The 21,198-nt window shown below is 47.2% G+C and overlaps 1 non-coding gene and 1 pseudogene across 1 annotated transcript; both read left to right on the plus strand.

Annotated features, from left to right (window-relative positions):
• Window positions 1–20,327: 20,327 nt before the first annotated feature.
• LOC115062729 lies at window positions 20,328–20,393 on the plus strand (annotated as a pseudogene).
• A 71-nt stretch (window positions 20,394–20,464) lies between these two features.
• On the plus strand, window positions 20,465–20,527 carry LOC115062727. The gene has a single exon (XR_003842657.1). It is a non-coding gene; the product is annotated as a U7 small nuclear RNA (small nuclear RNA).
• The last annotated feature ends 671 nt before the right edge of the window (window positions 20,528–21,198 follow it).

Consider the following 21,198-nt stretch of genomic DNA (forward strand, 5'->3'; position numbering starts at 1 on the left):
GGGGGAGGGTATAGGGGACATTCAGAATAGCATTTGAAATGTAAATGAAGAAAATATCTAATAAAATAATTTTAAAAAAAAGAAAGGGAGGGGAGGGCTGGAGAGCTGGCTCAGCACTTAAAAGCACTGACTGTTCTTCCAAAGGTCCTGAGTTCAATTCTCAGCAACCACATGGTGGCTTACCTGTAATGGGATCCAATGCCTTCTTCTGGTATCTGAAGAGAGTTACAGTATATGCATATACATAAAATAAATAAGTAAAATTCTAAGAAAAGGGGGGTCAGGATTCTTCAACTGTGGGCTGGCTGTCTTCACAACACATACCTTTGGGCATCTTAGGGACACACAAGTCACTTCAGAGACAGGCAGGCCCTTGGAACTCACTGCCCAGCCAGCCTACCTGAACCCCAGGATAAAGGACTGGGGAGACAGCTCAGAAAGTCAAAAGACCTCTGTGCAAGCATGGGAGCCTGAGTTCTTCATGTGAAAGCCTAGCCTGGTAGCATATACCTGTGACCCAGGACTATGCAGGGGAGAAAGACAGGAAGGTTCAGGAGGCTCATTGGCCAACTAGTCTCTTCCTAGTGTTTCTGCCAGATTCAATGAGAGATGTGCACCCCCAAAAGTTAAATTGCAGATGGGGGCTGGAGCAATGACTCAGCACTTTAAAACATTTACTTAATCGTTGTTCTTACAGAGAACCTGAGTTCAGTTCCTAGCACCCACATATGTGGCATCTCAGGTAACTCCAGCTCCAGGGAATCCAATGCTCTCTTGTGGCTTCTGAGGATACCCCCCACACACAGACACACACAGACACACACGGACATACTTACACATAAATAAAATAATACATATATATATATATATATATATATATATATATATATATATATAGATTAGTAACACAGGAAGATACTTAACATCAATCCCTTACTTCCAGAAGCAACAGAATAAATAAGCATGAACACATGCGTGTGCGCGCACACACACATACACACAGGTTGATGATGATGAAGAAGAAGAAGGAGGAGGAGGAAGAGGAGGAGGAGGAGAAAAGGAGAAGGAGAAGGAGAGGAGGGGGAAGAGGAAGAGGAGGAAAGAGGAGGAAGAGGAGGAAGAAAGGATGAAGAGGAGAAGGAGGAGAAGAAAAAGAAGAAGGAGGAGGAGGAGGAGACAAAGACAGCTCCCAGGGAACATCACCAGAGTGTGAGACAAGAACTCAAAGACATGCATGAACATACACAAGACTTCCCCCACCTATACATTCACCCATCAAAATAAACAAATATGGTAACAAGGAGAAAACAGAGACAAAGCAAGTCAACATGTCAGCATGGTCTCCCCCAACTCCCTTCCTGGGCGCCTTCCTGGGCCCCTGAGGCTATACCAGCAGCTCTCCCGGGGCAGCTGGGTATCTTCACAGATGACTTCACCACAGGCAAGCATTTGGCAAGGGTTGACTTGTTCTTATCTAAGTTGACACCCTGACACTGGGTCTCTGGGCTAAAAGATACTCATTGGAAGCATGTGGCACTTTCAGTGAAGCCAAGGAAAGATGATCTATTTACCTTAGCCCTGAAAGGCATCACTATTAAACACCACTTTCTATCTATCTATCTATCTATCTATCTATCTATCTATCTATCTATCTATCTATCTATCTATCTATCTATTGTTTATAACTCTTAAAAATAGAAACAAAAGGAAATGTGCCCTAGGGGAGGCTTGGGGACTGCTGGGACCTTTGGAGCTTTGTGTGTGGGGTTCCAGGCAGGGCTGAAGGGGCCAGGTTGCAGGGGCAGCAAATGGGCTCAGAGAGGCAAGAACAAAAGCCCAGAGAGATGACCTCACCCCATAACAAAGCTGCAGGCTGGCCCTCTCTGAGGCTGCCTCAGTTTGGTGCCAGCATTTGTGACTCCAGCTTAGCCCTTTGCAAGGCTGCTGTGCAAAAGCACTGTCATGTTCATTAACTCATTTGATCCCTTAACTCTGGGCAGCCAGGACTTATTCAATCCCTTCAGCCAAAGGAGAAGATAGAAGTCCAGCTTGCAAATCACAGTGACCCCGGGCAGGTCACCCACTCCAGCCCCTGACCATTCTGACCTCCTCTGCCAACACTTCCCCTAGCTTCAAAATAAAATGACACTATACGGTAATACTTAGGGAGAACTTATTCGATAAGAAACAGACTCTGCGACATGACGTACATTGATTGGCCTTTTTGATAACGCCATGGCGGCATGTATTCATTTCCAGTACCTGTGGCAAATTACCAAAAAGAAAGTAGCTTCAAAGACAAATGTGTGAGATTCCTAGAAACCAGTGATCTATCCTTAGTGGTTCTGGGGTCTTTTTGGAGGCTCCAGAGAAAAACAGTCCTTTCTCTTTTTGTACATTCGGTGGCTTCTGGCATGCCTGGCATGTCAGTGCAACATCACTAAGAATCTCTTGCACTCCCTTCTCCTCCCTGAGCCTTGAGGAATCCCCTTTGCTGACTTCTTTTATAAGGTCCCTTTGAACCCCCGTCGGCCCACCAGTAATCCAAAATAATGAATTACCTTCTATCTTAAAACCCTTAATCACTCTACAAAGATTCTTTTTTTTTTTTTTTTTTTTCCAAATAAATGAACAGTTGAGTGCTCTAGGGGATGAGTAGAGGCTTACTCAGAGAGGACGTAGTCAGACTATCACAAATGTGTGATATTTGATGCCCATTTATTTTTCTCAGAAATGACACTGAGGCCAGGAGAGAACACACAGGTCTGGGGTCAGGACATGCTGCCAGTGTAAAGGTCACTAAGCGTCAAATCTGCATGCTGGTGACACAGCTGATGGTAGGGCTCTCCTCACTTGCCAAAGAGAAGAGAGATCTCATCAAAGAAACAAACTAAAAGACAACTCCAAGAGAGCCATGCCCCTGTCCCCAGACCTAAGAGTCACAGTGCCTGGTGTTGTCCACCTCTGATACCCCTCAGCACTGCACATAGCTTTTGGTTAGATGCCAGGGCACTGTCTGTGCTGGACACTGTACCATCTTGCCCCCACACACAAGGAGAGGAGAGAAGGGCTGGTGTCTACCACATTCTATAGTCTCCAAAAACACAACCCAGGGCCCAGAATGTGCTTGCTGACCTCAGGTTCCCCAGGGGGGGAAAAAAAAATCCTTGCACTACTTCTGATTTGATTTTTCAATCGTTTCAAGTCCTCCCACAGACATCAAGACCGGAAGGATGATAATTTGTGGTCTCATGCTGGGCTGATGGCTTTCCTCAAGCAGGGCACCTCTGTGGAAGGGTCCCTCCTTGTCTTCTGATCTTACCCTAAAATGTAGACCAGGCAGACCCTGGGGCACAGAAGCCATGGCAGCCAGGGCTAACTTTTCTACTTCATCTGTGAAGTTCATTCACTGTGGCTTTAGCTATGTGTGACCTGTGGGGGGAAGTTCAGCTGGAACTGAGCAGGGTGGTGGGGGAGGGTCTGCTTCCTCTCACTGGGAGGGGATAACAGAAGAGCCAGAATCCCCAAATGTCACCTGTGGTGGGTGAGATGGCTGTGGGTATTTTTAAATGATGGTTTTGTTCTCGGCCCTAAGCTATTCTTTTTATTCCAGGGGATGGACTGTTGACCCAATCACAGAACACAAGCACAATGCATAAAATTGTCTCCCTACCCATTCCTCCTCAGAGGGACCCAGCCATTATGTAAAGAGGCACAAAAGGTTTAATTGGGGCCTAAAATTCCAGGGCAAGGCCGAGTGGGCTGGGAAGTTTAAAAGTGGGATGGCAGGAAATATGCTAGGAGGTTTCTCTCCTTTTCTCGGTCATGGTATTTCTTTTTCTAGGAGAGAAAAGGAATCTTCCAGATATGGTCTGCTGGAGGGTTTTCAGAAGAGATAGCTACAAGAAAGATAAGTTCCGACAACCCCGAGGTTTCCACAGAACCCCTGGCAAAGGGGGGAGTTTTCCAACATGCATCACCCCCCCCTGCAAAATACTGTTTACCTGTTTCCCCCACGCCACCCCNCCCCCGCCAGATCATGACCTCCCCCCCTCCCGACGGCGAATGTGTTGAGGTTCTGTGATGCCAGGGGCCAGCTTACAAAGAAAAACACATCAGAGTTCTTCTATCCAGAGGGCCTGCGGTGCCAATCAGATGCGCCACAAGAAAAACTTAACAGAAACTCAAACCAGGAAGGGCGTGGTAGAGACTCATCAGCTGAAGGTCACTGGGGGGGGGGGGGGCACTGAGAGGCAGGTCTGGGGAGTTAGAGCCAGTGCTGGCCCAAGGGATTGATCAATGAGTGTTTCAAACACTAGCAGTGGGGGTTGGGGAGGGGGGTCTCCTCCAAATCTCAGGATGGTAAGCGCCTGAGGAACGGAGCAACAAAAGCCGCTGGTGTAGTGAATTACTTCTCACAGGGGTAGAGGGGCGGCTCAGCTCCTGCATGGTTCAATTTTGTAAAAGGAAAAACAAGACACACTGATAGGCAGAGAGGCAACGCATTACAGCCACCCTCCTAGATCTCTGGTTCAGCAACACACACACACACACACACACACACACACACACACACACACCATCCCTAGACAGCTGGTGATGCTGCCTTGGGTTTGAGGGACCCTGCGCATGTACTCTGAGATCCAGAAGGAGCTGGGAGAAGCAGGAGCCCCGCTGCTTAGGAGGCCTGTGCCAAGAAGAGAGAGAGCACAAGCCAAGGCTGGCCAGAGCCCTTTCTGCTGAATCATGGTAAGTACAAAAGGGAGGGTTTTAGATGAAAGTGGAAGCAAGAATATTCAGGAAAAGGAAAGGGACCAGTGGGAGGGGGAGGGGAGATTAACTAGAGAAGGTAAGGGGGGAGGTCAAAAAGTACATTATATACATATATCAAAAACGGTCTACAGAGTGAGTTCCAGGACAGCCAGGGCTACACAGAGAAACCCTGTCTCGAAAAAAAAAAAACAAAAAACAAAAACAAAAACAAAAAAAAAGATGTTGTAATGAAACTTGATGATTTTGTAATTCATATACGATGGTAAGAAAGAGGAATAAAGAAAGACTTAAATTTTGAAAACAGGGCTGGAGAGAGGGCATTGTTGTTAAGACTGGTTACTGCCCCTGCCCTGCAGGAGACCTGAGTTCAGTTCCCCACCTACACTGGATGGCTCACAGCCACTTGTAACTACAGCGCCCGGAAACCTAACGCCCTCTTCTGGCCATCTTGGGCATTACGCTTAGACCTACAATACCAACCACTGTCCCCTTACACACAGAAATGAATACAATGAACTCTTTAAGTCTGGAAACAAAACCTGAGGAAACTCACGGGATCCTTGAGTTATGCCTGAAACTCAGAGGTTAAAAAAAAAAAATGAATTTAAAAACCAATCCGGCCTCATCCATCCCCGGATAAAAATATAAATTACTGTTACCAAGTTTTCCTTAATTTTCAGTGATCTTACTCTCTTAGAATGCCTTAGGAGGCTAGGTGTGGTATGCACACAAATATATGTACATGAAGACACACACACACACACACACACACACACACACACACACACACACACAGCCAAATCAAGCACATGGGAAGGCAGGATGACCAGGAGTTCAAGGTCACTGTTGGCCACATAGGGATTTGAAGGCTAGCCAGAGCTTCATAAGACTCAAGACATCAAAAAGAAGATGTCCCCAGGAAGTCAGCTCATCCTGCTCCACCTGCCGCCCTGGGTATATCGATGTCCATTTCCATGAACCTACGCATGCTGTCATTGGGATGCTCTTACACGTATAGATGGAATGCGCGTCACAGCCACATGCACAGCCTGGAGGTCATTAGCACTTGGAGAACGAGGAGCTTACAGTATAAAGGTAGGGCAATTAAGAATGCAAATAGGACCTTGGAAACAGGTACCCAATATCACCAACTGGGTTCTAAAACCCGAATCCTATGCAAGCTGTCTCTTGTCTTTAAAGATATAAATAGGAACCTTCTAGACTGAAAAAAAAATGCAATGTATAAATGACTCTGTCATAGCCCATAACCACCATTAATAAATGATAATTGACTTTACAATTTTTGGAACTACCTTTGTTTCACTCGTATCCCTAAAGAGTTATCCCACAATAGTGACAGGTCTTGTATTGTGTGTCTGCCTCATTCCACAGACCTGGTTAAGTCTTGGGATAAAGTAGGAAGGATGTCCCCCTAATATACAGAATGGCTCTGTTTCAAGGTGACCTTCTGAAACTCTCAGAGGTAGTGGAATGAAGGACCCCCCCCACCCCCACCCCCNCCCCCCGTGTTGAATTGTCTGCAGGAGCCCACTAGTGGTACACAGGTAGGCACAGCAGGCCTGCTAAACCACATTGGTTCAGGCTGTAAAGAGCATCCTTTATCCTGAGCTGGAAGAAGGGCTCTGGTGACCTCTCACAAGAAGCTGCCCTGCAGAGAGAGAACTCCGGCCACTGTCCCACCCTGAGGAGCTGCTGGCCCTTTCCATCACCCCGACCCACCTCAGCTATTCCCTGGTTGCTCAGCTTCAGTGTCGGCTTAAGAAACACAGAAAAGCTTCTTCCAGCAGCTCCTGCTACACGGAGGAGGTAAGGAAAGTCTTAGGTGTGTCCTCCTCCCACACGGATGCTCGGCTTGTGTGAAACCAGGATGCTTGCTGACCCTAGAGAGATACAGCTCCGAGGCACTCGCCTTGGGTTTCTGCCAGTGTGAGCTAGCAGCTACCTCAGGAGCTGAAGAAAGCCAAATTATGTCGGATCCCTCCATCAAATGCATCCACTGACTCCCAACCCTCCACGATACGCCTTCTAGAAATGAGGCCAATTGAAAGTGGCCAGGCTTGGATGAGTCCTAAGGATCGAAATGGGTCCATGGCAGGATGAGGAGGACACACCTCGTCTCCACACACCCATAAGGAGCGGGTGCAGAGAGACAGACCTTACCACAATCCATCTGTGGCATTCTGACCTAGGGCTTCTGGCTTCTCCAACTCTAAGAAATTGGGGCCAGTTGTTTACTCTCTTGCAATTTGTTAGAAGATCCAAGTTATAATGAAAAACACCACTCCGTATAAAACTTTAGTTAAGAAAAACAAACACAAAAAGACCCAGTTATCCCCCGGGACTACGTGTGAAGGTGGCCAGTGGATGCCTGAAAGCAAGCCATGCAAACACACACACACACACACACACACACACACACACACACACACACGCGGAGGAGGAGCCTTTCTATAAATAATATCTAAGATAAAGTTCCGTCTACAAATTAAGCACAGAGATTAGCCACAGTGACTAATCCTAAAATAGGTCATCTCGATCGCATTTTTTAAAGTTACGTCACCACAGACTTTCTCTCCTTGTATGTATAAGATCCATATATCACAGCCTCACCAGACAAAGAACGAATTCAGTCCTGAGTGGGATGACGTGGGATGGTGTGAGATTTCATCACGGCACTCAGAGAACAGCACACAATTTAAAAGTTATGAATTGTTTATTTCTGGAATTTTCCATTTCACATTTTCAGACTGTGGTTGCCCACGGGTAATTGAAGCCACAGAAAGTGAAGCCACAGATAAGGCAGGGGGTGGGGTGGGGGGTAGTGGGTGACCACTGTGTTCTGCCACAGAGACAGTGCTTCAGGGGGCACCACAAGCAAGAGCCATCTGGTCCAGTCTCAACCTCAGCTCCTCCCTGCCAGTCACCTCAGCAAGTGCCTAAGCTCTTCTGGACCTGTCCCCTGCCTAAACAACCCAGGTGGCCATCCGAGGGCTTGTAGTTAGAAGCACTGAAAAATAGGCACGGACATTTGATTTAACTTAGTATGCCAGACTTGTAATAAATTCTCAGTCAGAAGACTGCAAAGCAAGACCCCATGGTTACAGGTCTATTATCCCAACAACTCAGTAAGCGGAGACAGAAAGATTTTGAATTCAAAGTCTGTCTGACCTGCAGAGTGAGTTCAAAGCCAGCCTGGACAACTTAATGAACCTCTGCCTCTCCCACTAAAATGGAGAGAGCGAGCTGGGGACACTAGCTTAGAGCTAGAGCACTTGCCTAGCAAAAAGACCGGATGAATGGATGAGTGAATGAATGAATGAATGAATGAATGAATGAATGAATGAATGAATGAATGAATGATAAAAATCCAGCTTCCCACAGAAGATGGAGAAAAGGTCGCCCTGAGAAAGAAACAGGGAGCAGTCTCGTCAGGAAAAACAGTGTGACTCTCAGGATACCAACCACCTGGGAGCAGGAAGGACAAAGTACAAACTGTGGGTGCTGGCAGACTGTAAGATCTATTCCAACCACACCATCATCTCAGACAAATGGCCACAAGCCAAGCTACTGGCAAGGCAGAAGATCTGGCTTTTGGGGGAGTCTTGATCCTTAGCTCACCCACTTCTTTTTTTTTTTTTTATAAAGATTTTTTTTTAAAGATTTATTTATTTATTATATGTAAGTACACTGTAGCTGTCTTCAGACACTCCAGAAGAGGGCATCAGATCTTGTTAGGGATGGTTATGAGCCACCATGTGGTTGCTGGGATTTGAACTCTGGACCTTTGGAAGAGCAGTCGGGTGCTCTTACCCACTGAGCCATCTCACCAGCCCCAGCTCACCCACTTCTTCATCAAGATTTATTTATTATATGTAAGTACACTGTAGCTGTCTTCAGACACTCCAGAAGAGGGCATCAGATCTTGTTAGGGATGGTTATGAGCCACCATGTGGTTGCTGGGATTTGAACTCTGGACCTTTGGAAGAGCAGTCGGGTGCTCTTACCCACTGAGCCATCTCAACAGCCCCAGCTCACCCACTTCTTCATCCCACACCCAAAGCCCGCTATCCACCAGCCACCCTGTCGCTACTCACCTATCAACATCTGGCGTCTCTAATTTTACCAATACCTGAGCATATGGAAAGAACTGTAAGAGCCCGCCGCATGAAGCATTGTTTTTAAAAAACAGAGCAAGGCCTAAATACCAGCTGATTGCTAAAAGGGCGCTTGTGAGGTTTATTAAGTATATAGAACATAAATCTGCTTGGCATGTAATTAATTCAAAATTACACGAACAGTAAATGTGTGATTAAATCTATATGGAATGCAGAGGCCCTCGCTGGCATTTACCATGGAAGCTACAGGAGGTTTACCGACTAGCAATTTATTGCTCAAAAAAAAAAAAAAAATGCAGGCAAATCAGGAGCACGTGGATTGAAGTCCGTCTTACTGTCAGTTTGTTAATACAGGCCAACCAAATGTATGTCATCTTCTAAGCTAGTGGGCAGGTGAGGTTGTACCCCCATGAACTAAGTTTGGCAGTAAGACATACTGTTTTTTTCTTTCTGATCCATTTCAGCAGGTAATTGTGCATGTGTGCATGTGTGCTTGTATGTGCAGCCCAGAGAATAGCACTGGGCGTCATTCTTCAGGTGCTCTCCACCTTAGGGTGTTGTTGTTGTTGTTGTTGTTGTTGTTGTTGTTGTTGTTGTTAATGATAACCTTTATTATTTTTATTAATCTGAGTGTTTGCCTGCATGTATGTATGCACACCATGTGCATGCAGTTCTTGCTCAGGCCAGAAGAGGGCACCAGATTCCCTAGAACTAGAGTTAGAGACGGTTGTGAACTATCCTGTGGGTGCTGAGACCCAAAGCCTGGTGTTCTGCAAGAACAGCCCATGCGCTGAACCAATGAACCACCTTCACCGCTGCCCCTTGTTTTTTGAGAGACGGTCTCTCTGAATTAGATTTAGGATACAAGAAGGAATAGATGCACAATTAATACCTGCCAGGAGATAGAAGCAGTCGAGATGTCCATCAGCAGAGGAGAGGATACAAAAAAAAAAAAAGGTACATAAACAAAGCACCATGGACTTGTATACAGCCCAGGAGAAAAATGAATTGGTGGCATTCACAAGGAAATGGCTGCAAGTGGAGATCATTATGTTAAAGCTAAATGAGGCTGGCTGAGAAAAACAAGGACTATATGTTTTCTTTGGTGGAGAGAAATTAAGTTTAAAACTGTGTGTGTGTGTTCGCGCGCGCGTGCGCATGCGTGCAGGCAAGTGTGTGTGTGTGTGTGTGTGTGTGTGTGTGTGTGTGTTCATGAAACTAGAACGGGAGTCATAAGGAGAAAAAAAAAAACCAAAGAGATCTCCAGGAAGGTGAGAAGTGGAGAAGGGAATAGAGAATGGGTAAGTCAGTGGTGGGATTGCCTGGGGAAGGAAAGGGAGCTGGGTGGAGAGAGGAGGGGAGGCATGAGAACAAAATGAGTTGACACAGAAGTATGACAATCCCACAGTGAACCCCAGCATGTCTTACAAGCACCCAGAACACTTCAGTGTTTGGTGTTTGGGTTTATTTATTTATTTATTATTATTATTATTATTATTATTATTATTATTATTATTATTAGATAGAAAAGAAATAAGTTGAAGGTATACAAAAAAGATAAAATTGGCCATTTCTACTGTCCAGGCCTGTCCTTGGGGAAGTTCCCAAGGTGCTCATAGACAAGTATTTCTGTGTTACCTCACCCTTCTCTAATCAAGTCCTTTGGAAACACAACCTCCCCTGGATGACCAGTTTCAAAACCGACCTCTCTGGCTGAGGTATGGCCCAGTGGGTGGAACACTTGTCTGGAGACATGAAGGCCTGGGTTCTATCACCAGCAAGATCTATACTAGGCATGGTGGTGCACCTGTGATCCCAGCACATGGGAGGTAGAGACAGGAGGATCAGAAGTTCAAGGTCATCCTCAGCTACATATCAAGGGCAAGACCAGCCTGGCCAGTTTGGGTTACATGAGACCCTGCCTCAGAGCATCCGACCTCCCAGCCAGTGTTTCAGACAATCAGAAGTTGGCCCTTCCTTCGGGGCTGTGATTCCCTCCCACAGTCACCCTTTCTACTGGGTAACAGGGCACCAACAACTTTAAGGGAAAAGAATTCACATTTTTAACTTTGCATGTGTCGAACTGAGCGAACGACTGACTTTATGCAAATACAGCAAAAAACCAGAGCCCCCCAAAAGTCATCTTCATTAGGCTCATTTCAACAGATCTAATATTAATTCCCAGGCAACAACACTCTTTGCAATGAAAAGACTTGATTACTCTATAGGGGCTCCAGTGAATAGAGCTTCTGCTCAGCCACCTCCACCACCACCCCCCCACCCCAGGACTGAGAACAGCTCTCTCCCTTCCATCCCTTCCTTAATCCCCCACTTTCTTCCACCCCCTCCCCCTTCTTCCCTCCCACCCTCCCTTCCTTATTCCTCTTCCCATCCTTTTCCCTCCCTTCCTCTCCCTCCTTCCTTCCCTCCCTCTCTCCCTCCTTTTCTTCCTCCTCTCCTCCCCTGATTCTCTCCTTCCTCTATTTCTTTCCACTTCTTAAAAAAGTGCTGTCATCTTTAGTGTGAGAATACTAGCAATGTATCTTGAGAGAAGCCCCAACCCTGACCTTGGCAACAGGGTCACAGAGCACTGGGGGTTGGAGGAGGGGAATAGGGGTGGCCAGGGGATGGTACAGAAGAGAGAGCCCACCATGCTGCAGGTGGTCAATAACCATCTGAATGACTGAACACAGCCTCTAGCCTGGCCTGGGCTGGAGGATGCAGGAGCAAGGATTTCCACAGGTGTGGAATCACCAGTGTCTGGAAGGATGACCGCAAACCTGTGGGAGGTGGAACCACACAGTAGCCAATCACACTCTGTAGTGTTGCTGCTGCGGCTGCGGTGGTGGCCATTGGCGGCAGCGGTGGTGGCCGTTGGTGGCAGCGGCGGCGGCGGCGGCGGTGGCAGCTGCTGCTGGCCAGAAAGTGACCCAGAGAGACCTGCAGGCCAGTCTGCAGTGTGTGTTAGAAGCATCTTGGGTCTGAGGACCAATGGGAAGCTCTCCTTCACCCTCATGGGCCCAGCAGAAGAGCCTTCACCTCACTGGGCAGGGAGGAGAGCCTCACTGGATGTCTTCTGAAAGGCTTTCTGAAACCTAAGCCGTGTTCTGCAAAGGCTCCAAGGTTTCACCGTGATTGTTGTGAGTTTAACCTCCAGCAGCAGCAGCAGCAGCAGCAGCAGCAGCAGCAGCAGCAGCAGCAGCAGCAACACAGAGGGGCTCTTAATTTGGGCTGTGAACAAAGAGGGCACCTTCAGTTCACATCCATGGTCTTCAGGTTGACCTTGAAGACCCAAAGAAGAGACGCAGGAGCCAGGGAGATGGCTCAGCAGGCCAAGGTGGTTACCTTTAAGCCTGATGATCTGAATTCGGTCTCCAGGACCCATGTGTTAGAGAGAACTGACTCCTGCACATTGTCCTCTGACCCCCACACACATAGTAACAAGTATGGCATCTATCTCCAAACATGTCCACATGGATGTCCAAATGTGTGTTGCATGTGTATGTGCATACACACACAGACACACACAGACACACACACACACACACACTAAATGTTAACTTTTTAAAAGGTAAAAAGGGACAGACCTAAATCTGAAACTGACCAACAAGTAACTGTGTGTATGTGCATGTGTGTGCACATGCGTGTGCAAGTGTGTGCATGTTTCCCCAGCACAGAGCAGGCCACTGCAGACACAACAGAAGCAGCCTTCGAATGACCTTCTAAAGAGACCCTGTGCTCTCAGCTGAGGCTCTTAGCAGCCAGGCTGAGTGGTGCTCTGAAGGACACAGGTATCTCCCAGCAGCAGCCTGGTATAAGCCAGGAGAGCAAGGAGCTCTGACTAGTGAAGGCCTTCCTCCCAGGAGCTGAGAGTCCACAGGGATCAGAAAGCACAACAGATGTAGCCACGCCATGAGCTCTCTGGGTGCCTGAGTTCTGGAGATATCCAGAGTCCACCAGGTCATATCCCATAGCACTGCCATAGCAAGCATCTAATGTGTGTGTGTGGGGGGGTGTCTGGTGCTGCTTGTATTCCAATGCTGAATTCTATCCCCCAAGATCTGATTTCTCTAGATGAGGAGATCCTCACATACACCAACTGATGGTATATAACCTTACTCCTCAAGTTAATTGGTCAATAAAAGGCTAAAGCCTGTGATTAGGCAATAGATAGAAATAGGGTTTTCAGTTGCCTGGCTGGGAGTCCCAGATAGAGACAAGGCAGTAGGCAGGGGTGGGTGGGAAGGACACAGGGAAGGAAGTCAAAATGACAGGAGATGGACCATGAGTACATGGCCAGGAGCAACAGCAAGTGACAAGGGACATATGACTGGAGTCTAAGCTCTAAGGTTTGCCCAATCTAAGATTATAGCTTATAAACAAAATATCTTGATTGTGTGCCTTTTGTACAGGTTGGGATTGCTATACCGTTTTACAATCAATGGTCAAGGAAACTGAAGCTGGAGTTTAAAACGTGGTTTTTAAAAAAATCTGATTGTTTCCTGTTCCCCATAGAAAGCCATGGTTCGCTGTAATGCTTTTGCTCAAATACAGCACGTACTTTGGTTCATTCACTGTGACCCTCTTCCATAATAATTTCCGTTCTACTGTCATGTCATAGGTGTATAAATATATATGCATTCTGGTAGTTAGTGTCAGTTTGACAGAATCTAGATTCAACTGGGAGACGGGACTCTGGGGAAATTATTGGGAATTCTCTGGGGATTGCTTTGAGGTGGGAAGACCCTCCCACTATGGGCAGCACCATTCCCTAGGCTTTGTAAATGGAGAAAGAGAGGTGAAGCACTACATGTCCATTGCTCTCTGCTTCCTGATTAGCTGCTCAGGCTCCTGTTGCCTTGATTTCCCTTAAATATTTAGGTACATTTAAACTTGGAGACAAAAAGAAACTCTTTCCCCTTGGGTTGATTTTTGTCAGTATATTTTATCACATACAGCAAGAGGAAAAAAAAAGACTCCTATGTGTGCATGGGATAGGGGCTGTGTACGATCTAGATTCCACGTGGGAAAGAAATGTGATGTTTGCCTTTCTAAGTCTTGTAAGGGTCCATGATTTGTCAAAGAATGATATCCCCGACTCAAGAATAACACCCCAGACTCTAATTGTATGTAAACGCAGAGGGTTTTATTCTGTAGAAATCCACCATGCTGGGGTCTCCCATTACCAAGACAGAGAGACAAGCAAGTGAGCTTGCAGGCCCGATTTAAAGCACATTAGGGAGTTCTGGGCTAGGTGACCTCTATGTTAATCTGTTGGGTCCATCTCTACCGACATTCCATTTCTGGGGTGTGCGGGCTGGAAATTTGCTGGGGAGGTCTGGAAACTGTTGCTGAGGAAGTCTGGAAACTGCTGCTGACCCATGGTCCTTGCCTCGGGCCAGGTGACAGGGCAGCTTCTCAGGCCGGGGCCTGCCTGACATTGCCCAGTTCATGGAAACAGAGATTTAGCTCTAGTCTCTTTATCTGCCAACTTGAAGCCTGTCGTGGACAACTTCACTGACTGCATGTTCACGGAGCAGCACTGACAGCCCAGCTTTCTCAGTCTGTCTTAGTTTTCTTCATAGGATGCGTCCCTTTTCCCTATCCGTTCACCTGCTGAAGGGCATCTGAGAAGCTTCCGTATCCTGTCTGTCATAAATAGGGCTGTGCTAAACACCAGGGTGCAGACATCGCAGCTGTGGGCTCACCTGGAGTCCTCCGGATGCATCCCCCAGGGCTGGTATTTCAGAGGCAGGTCTCTCATATAGGTGGACGTGTGGGAGACAGAGCATGACCGTGGATGTGGGTCTCCATTTTCAGGGAAGGCTGGGCGTCAACTTTGCCTGGCTGTCACAAAGCAACTCTCTCTACCTGCCTCGTGAGAGCGGTCCTGTCCCACGATGATTGAAGCAAGGGCCAGGGGGGTAGCTCAGTGAAGCAGGGGTAGGACCAGCGCTTGTGCTGTCCTGCTGTGTCTGGCTACCTCTGATCTGCCACGTGGTAGCACAGCAGCCCTCATGGGTCACACAAACACTGCGAAGAACACCTGACTCCTGTTCTCCTGACCTTTAGACTCTCAAGAGCCTGCAAAAGCTTTTGACTGGTAACCAGCCCAGTGTTTAAGTGACGCGAGCAGGCGGGAACTTCAAATACAATAAACTCAGAAACGGAGTAGAGCTGTTAAAGAAACAATCACCCCATGAGTGCTCACTGTGTGATATCGTCCTAGGCATTTGCCTGCTGACAACCTGCCAAAGTAGCATTGTCTAAAAACACGGAGTTTTGTCATGGGTAGAGTCACCCAGCTGGTAGAGAGACAGGGACCGGATTCAAGGCTTAGCTATCTGTGTCCAGAACAAGGTTACTAACGCACAAAGACTCACCGAAAGGATGCCAGGCCAAATTTAAATTTCAGAGAAATAAAACGCTCTCGTCTTCGTACAAGAACACCATGTAGTCGAGCCTGAGTCTGGATCAGGAGTGGACTTCAGTTGTAGATTCCACATGAAAGAGGCAAGACCAGCGCAGGCCCCAGTGCCTCCCACCCTGCCAAGGCTAAGAAACCTGCTGGCACCCCCAACCCCACCCATCTTCCCTAGCCACAACTGCAAAACAAACAAACAAACAAAAAAACAAACAAAAAATATCTCCTCACTCTCACTGCGCCCCGCCCCCGCAAAGGCTCGCCCACCTCACCCCACCCTCAACCCTTGTAGCTGGTGCTGTTCCAGAGGGAGAGGTTTGTCATCATTGCTCCTGCCAAGGCAGAGAGCTCTTGGTAAGGCAGCAATCAGGGCCGGACACACAGCTGTGGCCTTTCTTGCTCTGAGCAGCTCGGATGCTCCCTGGAGCTTGGGAGTGGATAGAAAGAGCTGAAAGACACTCCTGCTCCCTGAAGAGATCCTGGACACCAACCCTGGCGTTTTTCTGAGTGGAAATGTAGCAACAGATGCATCTCCTCCTCCGGGGGGGGGGGGGGGAAGAAATGGGAAGACCTGACTCAATTATGTAGGGAAGTGAGCATGATGAGAAGAAGGAGGGCCCACGGACAACTCCACACTATACCCCTACCCCCACTCTTGCCCCCCAACCCCTACCCCCACCCACAATGCTCTAAGCCAGAGTTTGTAACCACTAAACTAGAGCACACAGCAGCAGCGCAGATCCTCTCTTTGTGGCACAGGCGGGAGGGATCCAGATGTGGATTTTGAGATTGCCATTTGGGGTGTGTCTTGGGGGCTAAGTGCCATGAAGACACGCAGCACCCCCGCGGTTTTATGGCCATGCTTAGCAATGAGTGATTGGCCTGTTTGGTTCTGCAGAAGAGACCCAGGCCTTCAGGCCTGGCAGTGTGGGCTCCTTCCCCCACCCTGGGCCCAGCTGGGCTGAGTGGAAGCACAACCTTCCTCTTGCCCCCTGAAGCCCTTACGTTTCCACAGAAGGGACTCTTAGACAGCGGCCTCTGCTGCAGGTAACCATGGGCCTCTTTCTCTTTACAGCGCTTCTTTGCAACCACAAATATGTATGTTTTTGATAAAACTCCGAAAATTGTACTAGACCCTGGAGGATCCCAGTGGCAAGGTGGGTGTTGAGAGACTAGGCTCAGCTACTCCAGAGGTAGCCTGTGCTGTTTGTAACAATTACAGTAATACACCTGAACCCCCATTGTCGACATGGCCCGCCACTCGGGGGCTCATTAGTATTGTATTAGGGCTGCGTGGGGAAACAGATAATGGGCCATAATGAAAAATGCCAAATTTTCTATATAATAAAAATGAACTTGATTAATGGAAATCACTTTCGGGGAAAGAGTTACAGCGTGGTTAGAAATAAAAAATGATGTATTAATCCGACATTCTTACAGATGGTCCCAACCTCCTGACAACTGCTATTCATTTGAGATGCCATTAGCATGCATAATTATGCTAATTAAGTTGTAATTAAGCACCAATTCTTCGGAGGGCTTTTTTTGTCTATCATTCGCTACAACTCTATTGCTTAGAGTGCTTAAAGGCTTTGTGCTGGGTTCCATTCAAAGGGGGCTCCCAAATTTCTTAGGCAAGATTGAGCAGCTGAGGCAGGAATGGAAGCTATGATCGTTGTTTTGGTTAAAGAAAAGTCAGTAAATACCAGCGGGGTCTGCCAGTTGTTGATAAAATAATGAATGCTTTCCGCTAAAATAAGCGTAGTTCAACCCGGGGCAATTACAATGAGAACAGAATGTATCGTTATGGGTCGCCGTAAAACCATTGTCAAAATCAGTGGTGGGTTTTAGTCCTTTCATTTAAAGAAAGGGGGACTTAAGGAGTGCATTCAATAAGAAATAATTCAGGAAAAGTGTCTTTCGATATTTTATTTAAAGGTACATAAATCGGAAGCTAAAGATATCTCCCGGGGAGGGGGTGCGGGGCTTGGGGAGGTAGAGACCAACTCTTTGGTTCCAAGTGCTGTAGGAATGAACCTTGTAAGTACATCGTAAATGACAGCACTCAAGCAAGCTGGGATCTTTGTTTCAAAAATCCGTGGAGGGAAAGGTAGACTTTTCCCAAAGGACGCTGTAAAAACCAGTCATTTGACAATTTAACAATCCACGTCCGTCTGCCGACTTGACCGATTTCTACTGTTGTTCTCCAGGCATTTATGGCGTGTTTTAAGACACAGGCTAGAGTTTTGTTGTATTGCGGTTTTCTGCATCTTTCATCAGCAAGGGAGCCGGTAACAATTGTGGAGCTTGGAACAAAGAAGCGCATGGACAGCATGAGCTGGGCACATCCGCCTGACGACAGAAGGCTGTCAGGAGCCCTTGCCGTGGGTGCTAAACAGCTCACCCTCTTCCTCTCAATAGATTCTTCTCCCATGGGCCAAAGAGCCACAATCCAGAGAGATGCTCTTACACTGCCTAATCTTGACTCTAACTGGCTTTAAAGATAAGGAGCCCGGATCATTGCTCGGTATAGCCAATGGCTGTGTGGCATGGGGGCAGTATGTCCCTCCATAGAGAAACTGCTTTAGAGGGAACTTTGACAGGCTGTCTGGTGCCTGTGGGAGGACTATTTGCCCTCCCTCTTCTAACAATGATGTCTTATAAAAATAAAAAAATCCATAAGGGGTCTGGGAGATATCTCGGTTAGTAAAGTGGTTCCTATGCAAGCCTGAGGACCTGAGTTCAATCCGTAGCAATGGATTAAAGAGCCAGCCATGCTGATGCATGCTTGTAACCCAGCCTAGACAGGTGAAGGAGACAGGGGCTGGGCAGGGCTCATTGCCAGGGAGCCTAGCCTACTCAGATCCAACCTGCTGAGAGACCCTGCCTCATAAAACAAGGTGGATGGCATCTAAGGAAAGACATCTGAGGTTGATCTCTGGCCTCCACACACATGGGTGCACACACATGCGCATACACACACATATACACAGATGTGCAGATGCACATCAAATTCCTTGAGATGAGAGTTTTGCTTTTCTTTCTCTCCCAAGCTCTTTTTGAATCCGGTCTTGGCATTTGGTTTAACATCAAGTCTCTGGAAAACTTAGTCCATTGTGGGATGGATGCTCTGAGGCTCTTAGTCCACTGTGGGATGGATGCTCTGAGGCTCTTAGTCCNCTGTGGGATGGATGCTCTGAGGCTCTTAGTCCACTGTGGGATGGATGCTCTGAGGCAACTGATCCTTCTGTTTAATCCTCTCACTTCTCTGCCTACTGTGTAGCGGGGAGGGAAGCCGCTCTAGGCAATCTGTCCCTGAAACCCACAGCAGCCAGCCTGAAGCTGCCTCAGGTATGTGTAGGAGAGCATTCAGTGGCTTGGGCCGAGCATCCTCATCTGTGCAAAGGGCATTCACTCTGGACAACTCACGTATGACAGACAAGATGGTTCCAGGAAAGGAGCGATGAGGGGTGGACCACTGTGCACGTGTGCAAGGCTTCTGCCCAATGCAGGTGCCTGCGGCTACAGGGTTTCCTTGGTGTCTGGCGTTCAAATGCAGGCACTCTGTGGATGCAAACATCCTTCAAGTTCACTCTCAGCCATCAACACTCGCTCAACAGCTGCTCTAACCCCACAGAGTTCTAGGAGTCCTGGATATAGCCACAAACAAGACGTTACATGTCTATAATACAAAGTTATGCTTATACAATATCAAATGTAAATGCTGTGGAGAAGGAGGAGGAGAAGGAGAAGAAGAGGAGGGAGTGAGAAGGGAAGGGGGGAGGAGGAGGGGAGGAGGAAGAAAAGGAAAAGGGAAAGGAGAGAAGGAAGAGGGCAAGCACAACACAGACAGGGCAGAGGGCAGCTGGAGTCTAGTGTTGCTTCCGATGGAAGAGCTGAAAAAGCCTTCTCTGAAATGGCACCATATGAGCTAACTGGAGAACATGTACAGTATCTTTGCAGATACAGTAAACCACTTGTGTCTAGTCCCTCAAGCAGGAACACGATCAGGCTTGTTGTAAAGAAATGAGTAGTTAAAGGGGCATGGAGGTCTGTGTGCTCTAGGGAAACCTGGAATCCTAGCCAGACAGGGTTATTCCTTCAAGAAAAGGAATGCAAACAACCTGTCTTCCATCTAGAAGGCTAGAGCAGACAGGCTTTCTAGCCTGGTGACCTTTGCACAACCTGTGCAGCCAGAGACTCCCCAGACGGGACCTTCCTCCGGACCCTTCTTGTAAGTTTGTTTTTCTCAGCCAATCTATAGAACCTATCTTTATGGAAGGCATCACATATACTTTATAAAGAGTTTCAATGTAGTCTGGTCTGTATTTAGATGACTTGGTTCTTCAAAAAGCTTGTGGGTGTGGGATTAAGTCAATGATCACAAGAATAATTTTCTCTAGTTTGCACTGTGCTTAAATATGTATAACGTAAGACACCTGGGGTCAGACTCCCTAAGTTAGAACCAACACTGGCTACTGAGCCATGTTGTACCGCACTGCCTTCTCACTTGTTATACTCATCCATCTGCTGCCTGTGAAGGTAGCAGAGACCCCTGCCAGTGGTCTATCAGGAAGCAGAGCCTGGTAGAGGATGTGCATTCCTGGAGGCGGGTGATCCTCTGAATTATACACTGAGTCCAGCATGGTCTTGGGAGGGGTGGAATGGCATGGCTCCTGCCCCTGGGTCAGGGTCAACAGGGCAGCATGCTGTCTCCTAAGAATCAAAAGGGTGGGGGTCAAGGGATGGTCATTCATAGGATAATCAAGAGGGAACCCGGAATAAATAACTGAATTACTATATAAATAAAAAACCTGGTCTTTTGGTCTGCATGAGATAAGCTAGCAGAAAGTGATAGCAGTTCTCTTTTAGAATTTTTCTCTAGTGAGAGCTGAGCTGTCTGGAGATCTTTAGAGAGCGAATGCAGCTTTTCAAGAATTGTTTTCTAACAGGTTTTCTGATTTTAGTGGAAAATCCATGGACAGCTCTTTTAGAATTTTTTATAGCTCTTTTAGAGATTTTTTTCTAATAGGATTTCTGACCTTGGCTGGAAATCCCAAGGATTACTTAGAGAGGGAACACAGCTCTTTTAGAATGCTTTCTATCAGCTATCTGGAGAAGGTTGTCTGAAGAGTGAACGCAGCTCTTTTAGAATTTTTTTTTCTGGCTTTCTGATTTTGATTGGAAACCCCAAGAATTACCTTTAGAATTTTTCTGTTAGGATTTCTGACTTGGTTGGAAGATCCAAGAATTTTTTTTTTAGCAGCTTTTCTAACTTTGGTTAGAAAACCCATGACCTATCTAGAGAGCTTTTAGAATTTTTACTAGCAGAAAGAGTTGTCTCAGAGTTGTCTCCAGCAGCAGGTTAGCTATATCAACTAGAAAGTTTTTTTTTAGACTAGTGAGAGGAGATGTCTAGAGCAGAGCAGAGCAGAACACACACACACACACACACACAGAGAGAGAGAGAGAGAGAGAGAGAGAGAGAGAGAGAGAGAGAGAGAGAGAGAACAGTCTGACAGCTCTCTTGAACAGACTACAGACCCAAGAGCTATCTACACAGAGCTGTCTAGGGAGCCATCTTGAGGAGAACATAGGCCACCAGCTTGGACCCACAATTTGACTTCAAGTCATTTGTTTCACCTTTCCCAGAAAAATCCTTCTCTCAGAACCCCTCTCCAAACCAGGTCCTTGGCATACATCTTGTCCCCAGCTCTTTCCTTCTGCCTCTCCACTTTCTGGCAGTTAAAATGAGAGCAGCTTCTCTTTCTCATACCCTTCTTTCTGGCTCAACACAGTTGATAGAAACAACAGCCAGCAGCTATGGGCAGCTCTAAAACCAGGGACCACAGTAAGCATTTAAGT

The sequence above is a fragment of the Mus pahari genome, chromosome 20 (assembly GCF_900095145.1).
Source record: "Mus pahari chromosome 20, PAHARI_EIJ_v1.1, whole genome shotgun sequence".
Classification (NCBI taxonomy): domain Eukaryota; kingdom Metazoa; phylum Chordata; class Mammalia; order Rodentia; family Muridae; genus Mus; species Mus pahari.